The 7,309-nt window shown below is 29.8% G+C and overlaps 1 long non-coding RNA gene across 1 annotated transcript; it reads left to right on the top strand.

Moving 5' to 3' along the window:
• Positions 1–4,443: 4,443 nt before the first annotated feature.
• LOC107944220 (uncharacterized) lies at positions 4,444–5,855 on the top strand. Its single transcript, XR_001696175.2, has 3 exons — positions 4,444–4,669; positions 4,916–5,392; positions 5,601–5,855. It is a non-coding gene; the product is annotated as an uncharacterized lncRNA (long non-coding RNA).
• The last annotated feature ends 1,454 nt before the right edge of the window (positions 5,856–7,309 follow it).

Genomic DNA, 7,309 nt, shown 5'->3' with positions numbered 1-7,309 from the left:
TATATTTATATACTAATAATAATAATAATAATAATAAAATGTATGTACGCCAAATAATATAATAAGTGGCAATAGTGGAAATAAGTATAATAATGAATAATACGAAAATAATACTATATAAAAAATATATATATGTATAATAAAATATATGTACTAAGATTAATACTAAATATAAATAAAATAATAATATATGCATAATATATAACACGTATATGATATATACGTATATATGAAATGAATATAAAAAATGTATGTACGTAAGATGTATAAAAAAATATATATACATATAATATTAAAATGAAATAATAAGTGATATAGTGAAAATAATAGGTATAAATATAAGGATAATATAGAAAGTATATAATCGAAATAGTACAAAAATGTGTAACTAATGATATTAAAATATATACATAATAATAGTATTACAAAGTGTACACATAGCATTAAAAATATATACATAATATGGCGTTGAAAAATACATGCATAATATAGTATTAAAATATTTACATAGCATTTACATATTAGAAATAATAATGTTAAAGTACCTATTAATAGTATTATATAAATATAATAATAATAATAATAATAATAATAATAATAGCAAAAATACAAAAGAAAGTATGACATAATAATAAGGTAAGGAAAGTAAAATATAATATATTAAAGATAATAAATATAATAGTAAATATAATAATGTTAAAAAAATACCATACATAAAGAGTATATATATATATAATAAAAATATACACTAATATTTATAAATAATAGTAAATATAATAATAATAATATTAAATATAGTATAAATAATATGTACATAACAGTAATAATAATAAGTAACAATAATAATACAGAAATTTAAAAAAGTAAACATAATATAATAATATTAAAATAAAATAATTTTAAAAAAATACTATGTAGATATAAATACATATATGTATGTAAATAAAATATACACTAATATAATAATAATGATAATCAAATAATATTTAAAATGAAATAAAATAACGAAGATAATACAAAAATAAACTAAAATTTAAAAAAAAAGGACTAAATTTTGAACAAAAACAAAGTTTTGGGGCAATTTTAAAGAGAAATAAAGAAAAAGGATCAAAATGCCACACGTGCATAACCTAGGAGGACTAAAATAGCAAATATTCCTTCCCATCAAAACACAACATATCAGTGGAGACTAAATTGAAAAGTGCGACAACTTCCTGGGGTAAATTTTAAAATAAAAAAAATTGATTGCAAAAGCTTGAAAAAGCGGAAGGACCGCACGCGCAAATTCCCCCTTTTCCAAAAACACATGGATCCTGAGGCGGGTCGGGTCAGGTCGGACCGGGTCGTATCAAAACGACGTCGTTTTGGGGTTAAATGGCAGCCCCCAAAACGACGTCGTTTTGGGAGGCTATATAAAGGCCAAAATTAACAAAAAAAAATCATTTGGTGAGGAGAGAAAGAAAAAAAAAAGAGGGAATGGAGGGGGAGGGGGAGGGGGATTTCCGGCCACAGGGCCCGTCACCGTCCGGTCGCCGGACCGTCGCCGGCCACCGGCGCCGCCAGTCACGGTAGCCGAAAAAGGTAATTTTTTATTATTTTTTATTTTTATGTTTTGAAATGTTTTCTTTTATTATTATTAATATATATTATGTATTTATAGGAGTAGATTCGAAAATAAAACGGAAATGAAAATAGAAAGTTCACCTCAGGGCTATGATCTCGACTTTTGGTCTTCGGGTTCTTTGATTGCTTGGATGCTTATTCTCGTATTTAAATGTTGACTGAATTACTATTTTCAATCTGGAATCGAATGTCTTCTTATTTTTTTGTGTTTGAACTGTCGAAAAAAAAAACCCTTTTACAAAAAATCAAATCGGCTTATATAGCCTTTGTACAAATTTGTTTATTCTATCTTTGTTGCTGTTGCGTGTCCCTCTTGTTTTGCAGGTGGGGCAGGTGGTGAATGTGGTGGTGGCAGAGGTCGGTGGTGGATGGGACAAGGGCAGATGCAAGTGGCCGGATGGGACAAGGGTTAAAAGTGTGGGTTTGGTTATTGGGCTAGGTTGGTTTAGGTTAGTATTGGGTTAGTGGGTAAGTTTGGGTCTGTTGGGTAGGTTTGGGTAGTGGGTCTATTTTGTATTGGGTTTAGTGGTTTTAGGCTTCTGTAATTGGGTTTTGGGTTTAGGGGTTATTAAATGGGTAATTTGGGCTGATTGGTTGTAATAGGGTTAAAGGGATAATTGAGTTTTAGGCTGTAAATGGGCCAACCGGGTTTGGGTTAGATATTTGGGTCTTGGGGTTTGATGTATTGGGGTTTGAAATTGGGCCAAAATTGGCCTGTAACAAGGATCGTATGTCAAAAACCAAATTTTAAATTTTCGACAAAAAGACAGAAAATAATCAATTTTACGGCTTGACTCTCTTATCGGTCCCTGGTTCAGATGATCTTGTTCTTCTCGTTCTATTCAACCCCTTTGGAACGATTTGGGTATTCCGCCCTCTTTACTTGCTTCATTTAGCGCCCCTTTCCCTACATGGCTACACACAAATTTAACAGCCAAATGGTATTTGGTTTTTATATACTTCCTCCAGAACCTATAGCTTACTAGAAATGCAAAAAAAATTGGTAAGCCTTTCAATTTAAACTCACTGATCCATATTGTCGAAACCATTTTTATTTTGAAAAATGGGGATCGACCTTAAAAACCAGTTATGGAGTCGCTGCCAATCTTTTTGGTTTAGGTGTGATCGGGTCGCCTAATAAAATATTTCATTTCATTAAAATACCGATTTTGGCCTACGAAAGTCAAGAAGACGAGTTCGGGAGTCGGTTATGTACGAGAAAGGATGAGCATCCTCGCAACGTCCAAAATTGGTACCTAATCGATTAATTAATGTCCTAATGTTGAAAATTTGAAAAAAAAAAGTTAAAATGCGATCCCTTTAAAAGTGTGTGAACAACTCGAGTTGGATTTTAAGATTCACTCATTCCAAAGGAATAAAATATCACATCCAGCACGTTAGGACACGATATTCTAAGCCTCCAAAAACTGATATCACCTCACACAACAAAATTAAAAAGAAAGGGTATTCGGTTATTTGGTCCAACGATAAACTGAAACCCAACATGTTAGGGCACGATCTTTCGAATTTCCAAACATAGAACATTGCCTTGTTTTGAAGTTTAGAAAACACAAACGAAATTTTAAAGGGATATTCAATTATTTGAACAAACAGAAAATCGAAACCTAGCACGTTAGGGCATGATTTCCCGAATTTCCCAACATCAAACATCTCTCTTATTTTATAAAGCCGGCTCAAAACGCATCAATTTGATTTGAAATAAATTGGAAATTTTGAATCAATAAATTGAAAATTTCAATTATAGTGTGACACCCACAAAAATTTCAATTATACAAATGAGGGACGATATACGAAATTAAATAAAAAACAAATTGAACATACACAATAGTAATAAACTCACGTCATACATTATGCAAATGTTTATATTGACATTCAAGAACTTATGTACTGAAGAAACGATTTTCAAAGAAATATAGGACCAATTAACACAAATAAAATGCCACAAATTTTAAAACGAAGATAAACATGTTTGAAATCAACGATGCGAAATCAGATAGAAAATTTGAAATTATAATACATACAAAAATTAATTTACATAAAATTTTATGATAAGTAATAAATGTGAAAGTTTGAAATAGAAAAAAATGGAATAATAACATACAAACAAATCTTAAAATAAGTATTATATGAAAAGAAATTTAAATTTAGTAACATATAAATGAATTTCAACACAAATATAATAAGGTAAAATAATATACAAAACAATATATATGAGATGGAAAAAACTTAATATTAAATAAAGTATATGAAAATATTATTAATATATGAAAGTGTTTGAAATAAAAAAAAATGTGTATATATAGAGGTACGAAAATAAATTTCATATAAATCTCTAAAGTATAAAATTATATGAGAGGAATCAATAAATTATATAACGAAAGGAAATAAAAAAAACTTAGCAATATGTAATTAATTAAAACAGTACCAGATATCATGTTAAAACAATATATATATTAAAAAATAACTAAACTTAATTGAAAGAAAGGCAAAATCCAAAGGGTAATCTATAAACAAAACAAATCATTTAAACCAAATTGAGGGCCAAAATAAAATGCGTTCAAATATATAAGGATTAAAACTGTAAATAACCCAAACCCCAAAACGCTGCGTGTAGCACGGATTGAATTTGAACAGTGTGGACTAAATTGTAATAACATAAAAGATTCAGGGAAAATTTAATAAAATAGGTAAAATACAAACAGAGGCTAATTAAAAACTGGCGCACATGGGAAGGACTGGCCTCGAAATTACCCATTAAGGTAAAATGCGCTAACCAAATCAAATGCGCGTGTTTTTTATTCCCACCCCCTGCTGTTTTATTATATTATTTAAATAAAACCTATTTTAAAATCCTTTGTTTTTTTTGTTTAAAAAATGTTTTAACTTTGGTTTTAAAAAAAACCCTAAAGTTTTGAGATCCCCTCACTCTCCCCTCTGTTTTCAGCCGAAAGGCTAATGCCCACTTCAATCCCCACCGAGACCGACTGCGACGATCAGAGTAAGGCCCTCTAGCAGCGCAAGCACGGTAAGTCTCCCTCCCTCTCTTACGATTTAATTTTAATATGTATTTGGGATTCGAAAGAAAAGGAAAAAAACAGAATAGAAATGGCAATAAATGGACCACCTTCGAAATAAATCTTTTCGTTGTTTCCCTACTGATTTCTTTGTTTGTATTCTATTTCTCTAAAAAAAAAACCCGTACAATAAAAAATTTAAAGGCTTTATAGCCAAATACAAGCGGTTTCTGCCCATTTTCTTGTTCAAGTTGCAGGACATGAAGACATGGGAGCGAAACACATGGACGTGGGGTGGGCAATGCGTGAATCGGGGGTCGTACTATGTGCCGACGTGCGTGGTGGAGGAATGCCGAACGTGGGGCTGTAACGCAAGCAAAGGGAAACCCTAAGGTTTCCAAAGAACTCCAACCACTTGGGCTTATCAGGCCTAATTTAATTTGGGTCCATATTTGGGTTTGTTTTGGGCCAAAATTGTATTTCGGGCTAGCACTTCAAAATTTGTATTTAATTCATATGGCCCGGGCTAAAAATTGGGTCTACACATATTTCTCTTGCAAATGCTGCTGAATTCTATGCTTTGTCAAATCGCAATAGATGCTATGACCTTCCTAGTTTCGTTACCGTTAAATGGTCTCCTCCCGATAAGGGCTAGTTTAAGCTTAACTGCGATGGCTCGTCCATTGGTAATTCGAGGTCTGCTGGGGTGGGGGCGCTTATACTCGACTCCGAGGGTAAATGGGTTGTTGGATGTCATCGTTTCATTGGCTTCACCACTAACATAATTGCTGAACTTTGGGCTTTACGTGATGGTTTACGTCTTGCTCATCAATTGCATATTGATTATCTAGTTTTGGAAGTCGATGCTCTTTCTGTTATTAGTCATCTTCATAGTGCTGATTGTCGAAATTTGTCTTTACGTTCTTTGGTTACCAATTGCAGGATTTTATTGGCCACCTTTCAGCATAGACGTCTTTATTTCACATCTTTCCTCTTTCGATCGGTGTGTCGGTGCACTCGCCAAAATGTGTAATAACCCAAGTTTTCTTTACTGAAGCAAATTATCTTGTTATACATTTAGATTTCCCTTTCTTTTGTGTGCAAATTTGTCAATGCTGATATTGGACACTCTATGCGTCCTACTACTGTATCGTCAGTTTCATTAATATAAGAGGAAGGAGAATTTCACACGTGAAATTTCATATGTGCATGATGTTAACGTAATAATGTGAATATATATAACGTAATAATGTGAATAACGTAATAAAAATTTAAAAATTTTAGGAGTTTAATAATGTTTTTAAAAATAAAATTAGGAATTTAAATAATTTTTTAAAAATTTTGTGAGATTAATGAGAATTTTCAAAATTTTTAAGAGAACTCAATTAAAACTTTTAAAAAAAATGTACAATGAGAATTTTAAAAAAATTGAAGCGGCCTAATTAAATTTTTTAAAAACTTCAAAATAGAAATGCAATTTTCCAGAAATTTTTGGGGTGGGCCTAGGCCCATAAAGAACCACTTCTGGTTAGTACTATTGTTATTACAATAAAAAAATGTGAATTTAAGTACGCTAAAGTTTATTTTTCTATAATTTAAAATTTTATAGATGTTATGAGTAAAAATAAACATTATATAAAAAAATCAAATTTTACCTAAGCAAGCACATTTAATGAAATAAAACCTATCCCATTCAATGTTCTAACTCGGATAAAATAGTAGAAGATGAATGTGAATATATATATATAGAGAGAGAGATTAGCTAAAACAATTTAGGGCACTTTTTCATTAAATTTACATTGTTAGCACGTTATGGATTTAACGGTTAAGTAATAAAAATATTTTTCGTAATATTAGTGACAAAAATAACAGAATTTTTTTATAATTAAGTGTCCAAAAAACATATTAAAAGTTAGGTGATTAAGAATGTATTTATAAAAAAATTAGATTAAAATATGTCATTAGTCCATGTATTTTTTTAGAATTTGATATTTGATCCTAGTACTTAAAAAGTTGAAAATTCAATCCTTTTACTTTTCAAATTTAAAAATTTTAATCTAATCATCATCATCATCATCGATAGTTTTCATAAGAAATTGTCAACTTAATATATTTATTTTTCATCAATTATCTGCCATATCCTATAAAGATGGCCTAATCAACGTGCCAAGTTGATAACTTTTGATGAAAAAAACTAATAATGTTAACTTGAATTTTTTAATCAATAAAGTAAGAGAACTTAATTTTTAATTTTTTAAATACAAGGCCTAAATCTCAAATTCTATAAAAATAAAAGGGTTGACAATATATTTTAACAAAAAATTTACATTGTGTGATGTGTTAATAAAATATTAAGATTTTAAAGTATATAACTGTAAAAATACTATTATTAATAGGAATTAGTAACAATAATAATATAAAGATATGATATATAGTGCAAACAATAAATAAATCAGTATAAAATGATGCACAAATGTTATATCTGCAAAATAATCTTAAAAAAAGAATGACAAATTGATAGTAACTGCAACGTTAGAATAATTTTGAAACAAACTAGAGATGTATCAACTTGATCAAATCATTGAAATTTGAATCATAGCCTCGCCGTAATCAAATCAACCTGACGATGAACATAGATTAATCAAGAAACA

The sequence above is a fragment of the Gossypium hirsutum genome, chromosome A03 (genome assembly GCF_007990345.1).
Source record: "Gossypium hirsutum isolate 1008001.06 chromosome A03, Gossypium_hirsutum_v2.1, whole genome shotgun sequence".
NCBI lineage: Eukaryota > Viridiplantae > Streptophyta > Magnoliopsida > Malvales > Malvaceae > Gossypium > Gossypium hirsutum.
The sequence above is the reverse complement of the archived record's forward strand: the minus strand, read 5'-3'. Positions and strand labels throughout refer to the sequence as shown.